This window comes from Octopus bimaculoides, chromosome 5 (genome assembly GCF_001194135.2).
Source record: "Octopus bimaculoides isolate UCB-OBI-ISO-001 chromosome 5, ASM119413v2, whole genome shotgun sequence".
Lineage (NCBI taxonomy): Eukaryota > Metazoa > Mollusca > Cephalopoda > Octopoda > Octopodidae > Octopus > Octopus bimaculoides.
In genome coordinates, this window is record NC_068985.1 from 32374457 (window position 1) to 32390326 (window position 15870).

Sequence of the window (15870 nt, forward strand, 5' to 3'; positions counted from 1 at the left end):
TATATATATAAAATGGCAGTTCTCTTGAAGTGTTACTAATACAGATATACGCACACTCATGTACGAAAGTTGTTTTATATGTATTAAAAACTTATTTACTTTTGAATGGTTACTCTCATATTAGATTTGAACTGTAGTTCGGTTTCCATATATTTATAAATTTTACTATAAGATGGACAAAAGTAGCTTGAGTTTGAATTAATTGTCCACTTGAATAATAAAATTCAACGATTTTATACGTTCTTTTATTTATATGTATCTTAATCAAAAAGTCGTCCATATAAAATTTATTGAAGTATGATAATAATTTATTGAAAATAAGTTTCATACATGTCTGTGTATAAGGAAGCCCTAAGAGACTTTTGGCTCATAATGTTTTGTTAGCAGCTGCAGGAAATTCTAAACTTAGCTAACTTTGTATAGTTGTCTTTGTAGGTGTAGTATTGTCAGTGCAGAAAACAACTTTTGATAATGGATATATATTGATTTCTTACTTAGGCACAAAATATCAGATTTAATGGGTGTAAAAACGAGACTGTGAGAATCAAGCCTTAGCAGCAACGTATGTGAAGTGGAATAGTTCAAATGAGAATAGAAATCAGGTCGCGCATCGGGTTCGCTGGGAGCTTCTTTCCAGCGCTCGCCATTGCAATTCAACCATGCCGTTTTTTTTTTTGTCTATCATGTTTTAAAATGCATTTGGGTGTTACAGACTCTTTCAGGTGGCCACTACAATTAACTATTGATAGTAAATGCAGTAAACAGGAAGTTATATATTAAATTAGCTGACGTGACTGTTTTAACTCTAACCCTAAAAGAATTGCCGTCATGTTTTTGAAAGAAAGAGTTATTAACTTATAAAATAACCACTAATCATTCAGTTGAAAATGGTTACCACATTTGTGAGGACTATTTATTATACTTCTATATACCATTATATTTTGCTATTATGTTTAGAAAGTATTGTGAACATCATATACTAAATTAATTTTATTTTAGCCATTGGTTAAAAATCGGACCTTTGACAGTCTGCTTATAAAACCCTATATAATTCAGCTTTTTGTTCTATGACATTTCTTAATTGGAGAAAAAAAATATGAATAACATTTAAAATATTTTATTTTTTGTCCTGTAGCGAGCCATTCAGAATTTTATACGTTTAGGACTAATAGATATACTTAACGAAATTAGCAGAAGATAGTGACGCCCATCTAGATTCGGTATAGATTTACTCTGTTCGTCTGGCTTGTAGACCCTATTTTGTAATGTTGACCATGATATTTCATTAGAAACACATGCGCATTCGAATTTTATACAAGTGTTACGGTGGCACTAAAATAATTTGTCGTTTTCCGTTCTCAAAATACAACTTGGCAGCTAATGTTACTGCTTATGATCCACTTTGATGTATTTTTTTTTTACATCCGGTCACATCAACTCAGTGCCTCTTGTATGTCGGAAGTGTATCCTTTTTGAACTGGATGGTGCTTCGTAATAGTTTGTGGACAAATCGACCTCATTGTTTGACATTTCATTTTCTTCCTGTAACTAATTCATATCCAGTATATTGTTTTGTTTAAAGAAATTAATTCTTTAAAACGTGATATATTTCGTAACATATTTTCTGATTATCCCCGGAAAGTTGTTGAAGAGGGAATTTTCTTTTATATCACCGAATTTAAAATCATGATTTTCGTCTGTTATATTTTTTTAAATTAAAAACTCTCTTGACAGTGAAAGAAAAAAAAAAGATCGCTTTATACAGTTATTCTTTTTAAACATTTTCATTTAATTGAACTATTTTATGTTGTTGAATTCTTATTTATTATCTGGAAATCATTGGCACATTCTTCCATTGATTACATTTGTGATATAGTGTAATTATTCTAAAACCTCAGTATTTTAGTTCTATTGTATTGTGCGTTAATAATCTTCAGTGCTTTATAACTCTTCTTCACGAATATTCAGATAATTGACATAGACATTTCAATTTTTTTTACGTTTTTCTTTTGACAAACTAATTTTAATTTCCACTTTGTGTAGGAGTGTATTCGTTTTCTCTATTAATGATCGACTTCCTTTGGAGATATTTGTTAGTCACTACATTTCAAATCCATGAAATAGTGTTTCATAGTTATAATTTTGAATGAGATACCAATGCTTCCTGTTTGGTAATAGAGAATTTTGGGCGATTTCCTTTTGAAGCATAGTAAGATAAATCAACAGTAAAATATTTTTCTCTTGTTTTAATTTTGTAGAAACCGGAGTTTATTATTCACACGATTATATTTTGTGTGCTTAGTTAATATGTTAACACACTATAACACATAGACTGCATCTCAAAACGCAAAAGATAACTGAAAACACATGTGACTGATTAGCTCAAGTTTCCACAATACTCTGCCATTACTATGTTTGATGTAAAGAACATCCTTTTAAAATGCTTCTGATTGTTTTATGAAAAAATTATTAATCTAGAACTCTTTTTAAACTTGTACGACATGGTTCCAATAGGAAATTGCTGGATTTTGCTGGAATAACCTCTGGGCACATTTCATCGAAATTCTGAGAATGATATTGACATATTTTCAAATCCTAAATGTGTAACATTTTTCATAAAGTATTATTATATCTTCATACTGTTTGATTTATAAAAAAATCTTTGTAAAACTGTTATATTTCTAGTTGCTTTTTCAGTCCTAATATTTGCCTTTTATAGTCTGCTTCTATATTTTCTGTCAGTTGTGTTCCAGCTACAGATTTTGGTTTGTTACTTGTAGATGGTTCTTTTGAGAATGTCTGGCAATCATAGAATCTTTCTGAGTTCTCTTCACACGCACACACACATTACATGTGCTATGTGGAAGTAAGTTCTCAAACGATCAATATTCGGTTGCTTTTCCCTTGACTAAGAGCTATAAGGAACCACTTCATCTCCAACGATTAACATGTATGCGTGTGAAAATTTACGTTGTAGGATGTAAAAGGTTTCCAGTATAAACATAGAACTAGTGTGTATAAGAAGAAAAAAATGAAACGAACAACACTGTACTAAGAAGTACAACCTAGTTAGGAGGTTCTGCATAGACATCGGTTAGTTATAACATTTTGAATACCATTTTGGTGCTATGCGAAAGTGCACTCAGTACACTTTGTAAGGTAGCTGGCTTTAGAAAGGGCATCCTACTATAGAAACTATATCAATAACATATGATTAAGATAGGGTTTACAATTTGTCTGAGCGGGCTATTATAGAATATGCCGTGGTAAATAGACAATCGGTAAAGTATCAAACAGAATTTTTGTTCAAATCCTAACTGGGTCAAAGTCTTCCAAAGTTGTTGAAATAAGTACCAGTGCTATGGTTTATAACGAACAAAGCCTATGAATGTGATGTCCTACATGGCTGCTGTCCAATGACAAATCAGGAAAAGGAAAACAAAAAGCTAATTAGAAACAAAAGATTAAATAAGTGATCAAATCAATACATTCTGATCTTTGTATTTTGTAATTCAATACCAAAACATTTAAATGGTTATGGTTTAATTTTCTGGAGTTGTAATTTTTAATAGATATTTTGAGAACAAAGTTGGATAAAAAGTGAGTCGGTAATTTATGTTATTGATTAGTTTGCTTAAAAGTATTAATCTGATAGGAACGGTATTGTAGTATACAAGCAATCTATTGATCAGAAGACAAAATTGCTTGAGATGCTAGAGGATAATTTATGGTCGTATTATAAAAGACAGCTGCCAATGGTCAAAACGATAAGTTGGCCAGGTGTTCAGGGTTAATAGGACTGAAGTATAAAGAATAGGCTGTTTGAGTTGTATAATACTCTTTAAAAATTAGTCCGTTAGAACATTTAGTTGTGAGCAAAAACTGAGGCTCTAAATGTTTTTGGTGAGAGGTTTTCTCTTTTAATTGAGGGAAGTGTTCTGGACTTCTTTTCCAGAATGTCGCCTATGTTTATTTATTTTTTTGTGGTGGTTCAATCTTGAAAGGGTAGGGTGGAGCTTGTGAAGGCTATGGGTACATCCTTTTCCTTCAAACCATTATAAAAAAAAATGTGATGGTGCAATAAAAGTGTCTAGGTTGCATGCGGAAAATTTAAGATTGGTATTACCTGCAGAAGTTCTCTTAGAATTGACTGAATAGATTGTTAATATATAGAAGGAAATGTGTTAAACCAAGTTAAACCTTGAGGACATCAATCAAACAGACTGAAAGAGTTGAGAGTCCTATAAGCATATGGTGCAATGGAATTGTCTTACAATTTTGGTCCAAGAGATATGGGAGAGAAAAACTTTGATAATTTTTTTTCTTTAGAAGCATGCTGATAGTCAGTGAGGAAGGAGAGAGACACACAAGGGGGTGTATGCTTACAGTTGTCTCATGTGTTGCTTGTTACCCCCTATGATCAAAAGTATTTCAGCTGTGACCAACTCTTTTTAGTGCAACGTAGGACTACATTATTTAATGTCTTCTTTTTTGAGGGAGATTTGGCCGCTGTTTCCACAAAGTGACCACATAGGTGTTACTAGGTAGGACTAGAGAGTTTGCTCTTTTTGGTGGAGCATGTTACAGGATTCCAAAAATTAGGGGTACATCTCAGAAGAGAGCAGTATTAAAGAATTGAAGCCTCTTAAACTAGTTAAGGAAAGTTTAAGACTAGAAGATTGAAGATGAAAATATTTTTGAGTTGACTAAAATCAATAGCTGAAACATAGATTTTTCCTTTTTTTTTTTTTTTCTCATGAAATAGAAAAATGAAAAAAATAGTTCAACTTTTTTTTTTTTTATTTAGAGAATTTTTTTTTTCTGCTCATGTAAGCAAATTATCTTATTCTATGACTATTTCAGCTGCATGTCGCTTGCTAATATGTGACTGAAAAAGGGCCATAAAATAAGATAAATTTGTAAAAGTAGAAATGTAGTCTAAAAAAATTATATTGAATGGAAGGAGAAATTTTTTTTTCTTTGTAAAGTGGATAAAGAGGATAGGAACTGTACTCTGAGGGTCAGCTGAACACATTTACACTCAGCGAAGAGGAACAGACACACATTGAGGTTTATTATATAGTGTAGCTTACAAATGAACCAGCAAAAGGAAACCATTATGAATTAGTGAGGCTATTAAGGGAATAGTACTGGAATATTGCAAAACTTTGATAAGTAGTTAGTATTATGCTGAAGGTGTTAGAATTGTTACTTATAGCATTGTTTCCTTGTTTAGTTAATTTGGTTGTGCAAAAAATTCTTTAATGACTAATGTAGGAGTATTAAAGTAACTTCTATACTGGTAAGGGTATTACAAAGAAGGAATTACATGTAACTAAAATTTACAAACCAAATAATGAAGATAACCTAATTTAATGTTAGATATAGTTGAAATAGTGTAAATTGCAAAGAAAATGTTTCAAGAATAACATTTCATGAACATCATTTCATGTTGAAGTTTTTCATTTTGTTTTATGAAAAATCTGTGGATAACTTGGAGGAGGAGAGTAAAAGAGTAGCTTTACGAGTAACTATTTTCTGTGAGTGCAGTGTTTTTGGTAAGTTTTCACACGAGTTCTCCATCTTTGGTTTTGAAGTTATTAAAAAGAAATTCACAAATTTTCGTTGAGATAATAGTAAGTGTATTTGTAAAAATCATTCCAGGATCTACAGAGAAGGCTTAAAACTTAGATAAGGTATGAATTGAGCTGTCTGATGTTCATCATCTTTCTCATTTTTTTCTTTGCTGTGGTCATTGGGGTGGCTAGGTTTGCTGTATCATCTCTCATAACAATTGTTTTGTCATTTTGTGTGAAATCTAAAATTAAATGAACCTAACCGCTTCAAATTCCTTTTGTCCTCAATCATAATTTACCATAGGTGTTGTCCAATGTCAGTATATTTTCTACTCTAGGCACAAGGCCTGAAATTTTTGGGGAAGGGGCCAGTCGATTACTGGTATGCAACTGGTACTTAATTTATCGATCCCGAAAGGATGAATCTGAACTCAGGACGTAAAGACATGAAAAACCTCTAAGTATTTCGCTCGGCATACTAACGTTTCTATCAGCTTGCCACAATGTCCAGTATCAGTATATTCTTTTCTACTCTAGGTATAAGGCCCGAAATTTTGGGGGAGGGGCCAGTTGATTAGATCGATCCCAATACACAATTTGGTACTTAATTTATCAACTCCAAAAGGATAAAAGGCAAAGTTGATCTCGGCAGAATTTGAACTCAGAACATAAAGACAGATGAAATACTGCTAAGCATTTCGCCCAGCGTGCTAACATTTATTATTTCTTTATTGCCCACAAGGGGCTAAACATGGAGGGGACAAACAAGGACGGACAAAGGGATTAAGTCGATTACGTCGACCCCAGCGTGTAACTGGTACTTAATTTATCGACCCCGAAAGGATGAAAGGCAAAGTCGACCTCGCCGGAATTTGAACTCAGAACGTAAATACCGCTAAGCATTTTGCCTAGCATGCTAACGTTTCTGCCAGCTCACCACCATGTCCAGTGTCAGTATATTGCACCAGCCAGCCAGCACTTATTGTCTGTTCATGTCACATTTATATGTAATATTGTAATACAGTCATGTTTTGTATTTGTTGATGAATGCTTTTAATGCTAGCTGCTCTCTTAGCTCAATAGTGGTCTGTTGTAGATAGACATCCATTGTATCATGTAAACTTCTGGATTTGTTGCTTGTATCACATCCATCTATGATCAGATCTTACACTTTCTGAAAGAAAGCTTGGTTGCCTACAAGTTTAACAGCTATCAGAATTCTTCAATGATTTTCTTCTGCTGACTACTCTTCAGATACAATAAATTCTCTTCATTTAATGTATGTCTTATTACCATGCAATGTCACACCTCTTACACAGGCTTCATATGCTATTCACACAAGCATTTTGTCTTCAATAGAAGTAATAAGTCATCTAAATTTAATTCACTCACTTATACTCTATTATTTCTGTAATCTTCTTCAACATCACTCGAGTTATCATCATTTAATGCCTGTTTTCTTTGCTGGTGTGGGTTGGATGGTTTGACAGGAGCTTGCAAGTCTGAGGACTGTGCCAACTCTATTGTCTACTTCGAGGTTATAAATTTTCTATTAGCACAAATGTGACTGTGTACAGAAGTTTGCTTCCCAACCTCATGGTTATGGTTTTAGATTCAGTTCCACTGCATGGCACATTGGACAAGTGTCTTCTACTATAATCTCTTGCCCTGTGAATGGATTTGGTAGATGGAAACTAAAAGAAGCTGGTTGTCTATATATGTATGTTTGTGTGTATCTTTGTCCTGACATCATGTGATGGTTGTAAACTAGCATCACTGTCATACAAGTAATACTATTTGTTTCCAATCTTCCATGAAAATATGTCCAGCTATAGGGAAACATTACTTTGCTGGGAAACATGAAGGTTGGCTGGAGGAAGAGCATCTGGCTGTAGATGTATCACAAATTCTGTCTGAGCCATATAAGCATGTTAATGTGGACATTATATGGTGATGTTTCCTATGTGTCATTCAAGCAAATAATAAGCTTCAATTCTTGGGTACTGTAAGAGATAACTACTTGTATCTCATTCAAAGCGCTGATTTTCTGTCAGACTGCCGGAGATCTTACTACATTCTTGTGTATCCATTTTTGTATTGAGTTGTACTGACAGCACAGGGGTTTTGTATTCTCTGTTATTTAGTACTTTATATTATAGACTATACTTTCAGATTTAAAACTTTTTTGTGCAGATTTGTAGTAGTTTGCATTGAGAATGTTAGAATCGACCCATAAAAACACCCTTATACATAAACTTGTACAGCTTTGACAATTAGTTCATCTGTACTAGGCATTTTCAGTATCAACCAAGAGTACAGGACCCTGTCAAAGGCCATCCATTGTGTAGAAAAAAAGCTGAGTAGATTTTTCTTTTTGTGAACATTTTTATTGTTGTCTTACTAGGTTACAGCATCGGATTGAAGAAATAGGAATGAAAATACAATACAGGAATACATTTGAAGTCTTAAGCTGTAAGTTTTTACGAATCGTAAAAGGAAAAGGCTTTTGTGTTAGTCCTTGTAAGGTCAACTCATTGTGTAGATTATGATTTTATTGTGTTCAAATAAAATACATCTCTAACTGGTTCAGTTGACTGCATAATGTCAAAATTACATGTAAGACTAATCATATATTTCTTATATTGAAAGAACACAAAATATATAGTCACTATAAATCATTAGGTTATGTTTTAGTGCCCTAACCTGTTACAGTGTGGATTAAAAGGATAAAGCTGTGTTGTTTTTCATATTTATTAGAGAAGTTATAACCAATTAAGTATATGACAAAATTTTTTAAAAAGTTAAAGTGCATTCTGTTACAAAGGATTCAAGTTTAAATCTAAAATCTAAAACTTCAAAGTTTTAGTATTTCTTTTATATTATTTTGATAAAAATAACCTTAAATGACCATTTTAAAAGAAATAAAGTAAACTAGATGTGCAACTTTTTCTAAATATTGTTTGAATATGAAATTTAAGTGAATATAAATCAAAGATTGCATTAAATAGAATTCATATTGTACAAAATTTATTGAAGAAACATTGTATTCATAGAATAGGGATTAAATCAAAAATCTAAATTCAAAATTTATTAACATAGTATTAAAATCAGAATTGCTTATATCAGATCCTAATTCCGAGAAGCTCTTAAATATTGATTTGCTTTCTGTGCAAAAAACGTATCTTTGAAATTGGAAATTTTTTAGTGCATTTACTCAGAGTTAGAAAAATGTATCGATTTTGGTTCCAGTTACTAAATAATTGCTTCTGACTCTACAATCCTGGTCCTAATCATTGAATTAGTCATTTATATTATTAAGGTATTATCCATACTGTAAAACTACTGCTTATCCCCTAACTACTGTAAAAGTTAGAGGATAAGGAAGGATTAAAAATGATAGGTTAATAAAGAAAGATAGTGAAAGATCATTATTGTGTGGAAGGGTTTAAAAATGTGATTTATAGACTAGGCTTATAATTTAAATTGGGGCTTACCAAGGATTTGACCATTGAAATGTATTTGGAACCGGATGATCAAAGATTATCACAAAGTCTTGACTATGTTGGAAAGGAAGATTTTTGTAGATTACAAAGGTCAGTGTGGCAAAGACCAACAAAGCAGGGAATCCTAGCCAATGTAGAGTGGCCATAGTTGATAAATAGGAAAAGAGTAGTATGTATCAACCCATGGCTGATTGAAAAATAACATTTCAAATGTCCTAAATATTCATGAGAAACAAAACTGTAGACTCGTGAAGCAAAGTTCATGAACTTAAAGTTGACTCATTTGATGAAGTCAGAAGTTTGTTACCTAATCAGCGGTGGTGGTTGTAGTGACAGTGAGTAGCTACAGTAAGAGAAGAATGGCAGAAGTTTAAGAGGTTTTTCTTTTGGTAACAAACCATTTCCTCTCTACAAACTATGAAGCATGTTATAAGAACTATGATGCGCCTTGCATCCAACACCATATAACATGCGCTTGATGAATGTCTTCCAAAACTATCCCTTTTCTCTCCATCATGCACATAGACGTGCCGACTATGAAAGCCCTTCCATTCACTTGAAACCAACAAAGCCATTGGTCTTGACAATGACTTTACTGTTACCTTCAAATAAATTATTCGAGAGCTCACCAAACTCTTTAATCTCTCTCTCTCTCTCTGTATATATATATATATACACACACACATACATATATCCTGATCTTTGGAAACATACTGCAGTATGTCCTATTCTTCAGAACAACCCCTGTGACTCTGTTAGCTAATATCTTATTGTATGAACAGTTCCAGCATCTCAAAGGTGATGAAGACAGCCATAAACAACCTTCTAATCCCTTAAATCTCTCTCTCTCTCTGCTCATCTTTATAACTTTTCCAAATCCAGATCAATTGGAAATCTACTTTTCTGAGTGCTTTCAAATTCAGCAAATTGTTTAAATGTTTTGACTAAACTGGCTTCCTGTGGACTCTATCCATATTTTGCTTCTTGGAATAGTGGTTTCTCATCAGATCACAGCATTGCAGCTTTTATTGATGGCACTTTCTCTCTCTCTCTCTCTCTCTCTCTTAATCACATTCTATTAACTCCGTTTTGCCCTCTACAGTTTCTCTGTACCTCAATGGTCTACTTGTTATCAATTTCAACAATGCCCACTCTTATGCAGATGATATCATCCTTCATTCCTCCCTAACCGCCTGCACCCAGGGTCTGTAAAGGCTATGGGTACAGCTCTTTTCCCAGGCCAAGCTAATATTAAAAAAAAAACATGATGGTGAGACCTAGAAAGTGGATGATATAGTGAAATTAGCAGCTGTATTCTGTTGAATGTGTAACATCTTGCAAGAAAAGTGATGCACATGTGAACTAAGACACTAAAAGTATTGACAGCACCAAAGTGCTAAAGCTATGTGTAGGAATGAATTTACACATAAATGAACAATGAGTGGTGCACTAGAGTGAGATGATTGCAGAAACATCAAATTGATGAGTCAGGTTTGAAAGTTATAGAAAGGGAGTTAGCCTTAGATGCGACACAGTCGGTTGTGCCAAGAAGAGTTACAGCCAATATTCTCTTCTGAGGCAACTGAAGGAGAAAGTTATTATACCTATCATCCATTGACATGAAGAAGGCCTTTGACGGGATTCTACATTCTGCTGTCCAGGGATTAAGAGGACAAGAGATAGATAAATGATATGAGAAGCCCATGGAAGTCATGTATACAGGTGCAGTTGACAAAGTGAGAACAATGAATCCAGCAAAAAATTTAGCATGCAAGTAAGGGTCGTCAGAGCTTAGTTTTCTGCTGTATTGTTTATTTTAGTCCACTGAGCCATAATACAAAAGTTACTTGTCTGCAGGAATTCCTATATGCTTATGACCTAGTTCTTGGAGTCAAATCTGCTCAGAGAAGAAATTAAAGATATGGCAGCAAAACTTGAGAGGTCTCAAGTAACCTTAGCTAAAGCTAAAACTTTTGTTAGTAGCAAAGTAGTTAAGATTGTGCTATCATCAAGGAAATGACTGTGCTTGATAGAAATTCCATGAGATAAACTAGGCACATGCAAGTGGTGTGGTGGGATGACAAGCAGGCTGACAGTGAAAGTAAATTCTGTATGTGGCAGATGCACATGAGCACTCAGCAATAAAAGTACACAGAAAATACTTTAAAATTAAAAGCTTATTACCTTTGTGATCTAATTAGGTGTGGAAAGTTCTAGAGAATAGTAGCTACAAGTAATACAAGGTGGAAAAAGCTCAGGGAGTTATTACATCTGCTAGTAATAATAGATTTCTCTCTAAGTAAAGTGCAGATTGTATAATGTCTGCATATGAAGTGCAATGCTACATGCTAGTGAGATGAGTCTTAAATGTGGAGCATTTGCAAAGGCTGGAAATATATGAAGTGAGCATGCTCTGCTGGTTGTATATTGTTAGTGTGCAGAACAATGGAACACAAATGAACTTAGAAAATACTGGGTGTTAGAGGAATCAGATGTAATATACAAGAGAGAGAAGATTGTGCTGGTATGAGCAGATGATGCATATGGAAGATGTTAATTGTATAAAGAAGTGCTGAGTATTCAGTGATTGAATCTTTGTCAAAAAAACTGACTCTTGAAGGAAATGACAAAGGACTATGACAACTAGCACTACTTGGTGCTGGAGAAGATCCACTTGGACAATCATGGCACAACAAATGTTAAAATGATGGTAGGTTGGAATGTGCATATCAACGTTTGGCTTTTGCCTATTGTGTTGTTGTCAAGTCTTTATTTATGGCTCTATCATCTTTTTATAACCCTCTAATTTAGCTCCATTCTTCTGTCACTACCATGCTGCCTGTCCAATATTCATTCGCTCTCTTATCACTATACCTGTTTCCCATCATGCCCACTGTATTAAAGGCTGACATTGACTCTGTATTCAACCTCACTACCATCACCATTTATTGCAAGCTAATCACTCTTTATCTTCTTTCTACATTACTTACTCTCTTATTACTTATCACAACCATCTCTCTTAGACTGTCCTATTCATTGCTTTCATACATTACACTGTCTCTCTTCCATTACTCCACTGCCTCTATCACTTTGTTTCTCTCATCATAATCACTACTACCACTCTTTTCTCTCTTTATTACTCCCTTCTATCCATCTTCTCAGTCATGTTATCTTGAACAAATGGTAACAGTATACAATAGAGAAGACTCATTAGTCTTGTCAGAGACAAAGCAATCTGTTATTTCTTTACTGCCCACAAGGGGCTGCACACAGAGGGGACAGACAAATGGATTAAGTCGATTATATCGACCCCAGTGCGTAACTGGTACTTATTTAATTGACCCTGAAAGGATGAAAGGCAAAGTTGACCTCGACGGAATTTGAACTCAGAACGTAGTGGCAGACGAAATACCGCTAAGCATTTCGCCCGGCGTGCTAACATTTCTGCCAGCTCGCCGCCTTAGGGACAAAGCAATCTTTGTCATACTTGTGTCACAGTAAAACACAGTGCTTTGTAAAGTCATTAGTGAACCTAGACAATGTAGTATAGAAAAGACTCTTTGTTCTTGTTGAGGATAAAACAATCTTTCTAGTGTTGGGGATCCATGATAAAATGAAGTCAGTGGTTGCTGTTAGGAATGTATTCAGCTGTATAAATCCTATCAGAGTAAGTCATGACTCTCAACCTGTCTAGAAGGGCACTAATTCCATGTAAGAATTGACTTGGACCAAAACGATTGTCAAACCCATGTAAAATAGGAGGAGCAAATGTGTCTAATCCATAACACCTTAGAATGAAAGTAGTGTATCAAATTATGGCTAATCTAGTCATGAGTAAATGCATAAAATGTAATTAGTAATTTGAGATACTTGAGCTGCTGAAATGCTCTGTTATGATAATTCACTTAAAATAATAAAGGTTTGTTGTTTCAATAGTCTATTCATTTTGTTGAGTGAGTTAACACTGAAATGATGTCAAAAGTTAAAGTGGTTAGAAGTTTAGAGAACTTTAGCATTTTATTCACAATAATGTAAAGAAATGAGTTATGTGATTGATATATGTATTAAAAAAGTAACTATAGTTAGTGGAAGATTTATAACATCTGGGTCAGATTTTTTCCAAAGGATGTATGAAGCAAATTTTGGAAACCAGCTAAGTGCAAGTGATCTGAAAAAGTGGTTACATTGAAAATATAAATTCGCTTAAGAGTGAAAGATTTAATTTTAGGCAAAATAGTTGATGCCCCTCATTTATAAATGTTATATGCCACAAGTACCTCCAGACTGTCTTCACTGATGCAACAGTGCTAATAATATAAACATTGAAATGAATGATGTTAATGAAGTGAATATGTGAGTTGTTTAGCTAAGCTAAATGCAGCAGGGTCAAGCAAAAAAATAAATAGATAAAAAAAGAGACTGGAATAGTTACATTACCTAATATGAGATCAGTAACAGCTGGGAAAAGCTTGTCCAGTTATTAACCTGAAGGAAAACTGTTCACGATAAGCAATTATCAAATTTGATAGGTGACTGCACTTACCCTATCTATATTGGCTGTAATTTTCTCTTTTGAAGTTTGTTGTTTCATGTGTCGTATTTACTCTATTTCCTTTACAAAATACATTTATGAATGCTCTACAAACTTGTGTTTGCACTTTGGATTATGATCCCAAATTCTGAATGGTAGTTTGATTATTGAGTCTTTGCTTTAACAGCAATTATTTAATTGTAAGTAGGGGTAGTTTGAAGATTTAGCATTATTTACTCTACGACCTTCATTTGTTTTAGCTCAGATTGAGCAGACCAATGATCAAAGAAGCTCCATATGTGATTGCATTCTTTTTTCTAGACAGTGTACTGAGGATTACATATTCCAGTGAATCTTTTCTGTTTTTATAATTTATTTTATTCTTATTGTTTTTGAAAGAAATTTGTCTACTAATTCTTGTAAAATTAACAATTGCTTAAATGTTTCCTGAAATTCAAAACTTGTATAGGAACATAAGTTTTGAATTTCTATTATATTGTAATTTTTTTTTTTTTGTTTAGTTAGTACAGTGATTTTTCTTAGCTCAAGGTTGACATTGAGTGAGGTATTGCATAGCAAATATTTTCCATATCTGTACTTGTATGTAAGTTAGTTTTCTTTTTATTATGTGAAAAAAAAGCATGATAAACTGTAAAGTTTATCTGCACCTTGCTGTGCATTTAATTTGAAATTTTGCACTTTACACTGACTGTAAAAGATGAGTTATGTCACTATGTAGTTCATATGAATTTTGATATTGGAAACAAGTATTCTTTGATGTCATGTAAAAATAAAAACACAACTACTTCAGCAGAATTTGATTCTGCTATAAAACAAGCATGTCATTGACAGTATGCAGTCCCATGAGCTTCCACATATGCATATCGTAATGCAGAGTTTTCTGTCAGTTGGCTGCAATCCTAATGCCAATAAGATGCTGCTCTTGCTGTCAGTTTGTTCTGAGCATAGATTTTACATAGCATCAGAATCTTCAACATTCTATATGGTAGGAGGCAGCTTGTCCTGACCAAGAACAGTTATGCTATACTGGACATGGGAGTGGAGTCTTCTGGGTAATGCAGATGAGTGGGAGTGCTCAGCAGACCTCACAAGATCAACAAAACACCCAGAAATTATCAGGAAGAGTGAGTGGCTTGAGGTTGGATATCATATTCCATTCCAGTTCATCTAAGCAACTGATTTTGATTAAACTCAGTTATTTGAAAGTAGAATAGAAGCCGCACATGTTCAAGACTGAACAATATGCCAATTTGGCCAACAGCCTGAGGAAAGCCAACTTCTGGGTCAAAGTTCTTGTCATAGAAGTTGGTGCCAGAGGTTATCTGGGCAAATCTGCTTAAGATCTCAGGAAATAGCTCTTAGTCTCTGGGAAGAACATGACCAAATCCCTAAAGGCAATATTGGAGACAGCAGCGGTATTCCAGCTGGATATGGTCAAGGAGGAACAAATGACCTCCATACCACATGAAGGCAATTTTTTTTTGTTTTTTAAGACTAAGGGAACTAACTTTGAGTGAGTCATAGTGGTAACCTTGACATGACTACCAACATCATTTCTTATTTAATATGTTTGAAAGCAGAGGCAATGGAGAAGAGCTCCAGCTAGATCAAATTTCTGTGGTTTAAATGCATAAGTCTCCAATATCCAAGTGGTTAGAAAGTATCATCAGAAGAACCCCCAGGAGTCATGATCAGGATGCAGCCCAGCCCCCTTAGAGTGTAAAAAGGGCCAAAACATTTACCTGAGGGGTTTCTTCTCTGAAGACCTTCTGCTGTTCAGCTCTCTTGAGAGTTTCTTACAACTGTGATATCTTGGGATTTGGCTAGACTCTATTGGCAATGATTATAATTATTTAAGCTACATGTGCTTTAAGATGCAAATTAAGCTGGAACTAGTATTCTCAAAAGACAATATGACTTAACTGCAAGTAAAGGCTGAATCCAAAATATTACAAACACAAAGTGGGTACTGTTTCTTTTTCACTTACCTTCAGATATTTTACTGGGATGGGTCAGAGAACCTAAAATCTTTAGTATTTCTTTCTTGCTCTGTCCCTCTCCCCTTCTCTCATTTGTTTTTATGGTTTTTACTGTATTTGTGCATGTGCAGTTTTTGAAATTTTACTTTGCCTTTTGGAAAAGAATGTTCTCTAAATTGTTTCTCAATGTCACTAACTGAAGATTCTCTGCACTTTTAGAAGTTGTGATCATTGACATTTTAAGCATAGTGTTCTGTGGC

General features: G+C 34.0%; 1 protein-coding gene across 6 annotated transcripts in view; it reads left to right on the top strand.

Annotated features, from left to right (window-relative positions):
- LOC106883364 (PH and SEC7 domain-containing protein) overlaps positions 1-15870 on the top strand; it is a 178129-nt gene that overhangs the window by 4580 nt on the left and 157679 nt on the right. The gene's annotated exons all lie outside the window — the stretch shown is intronic.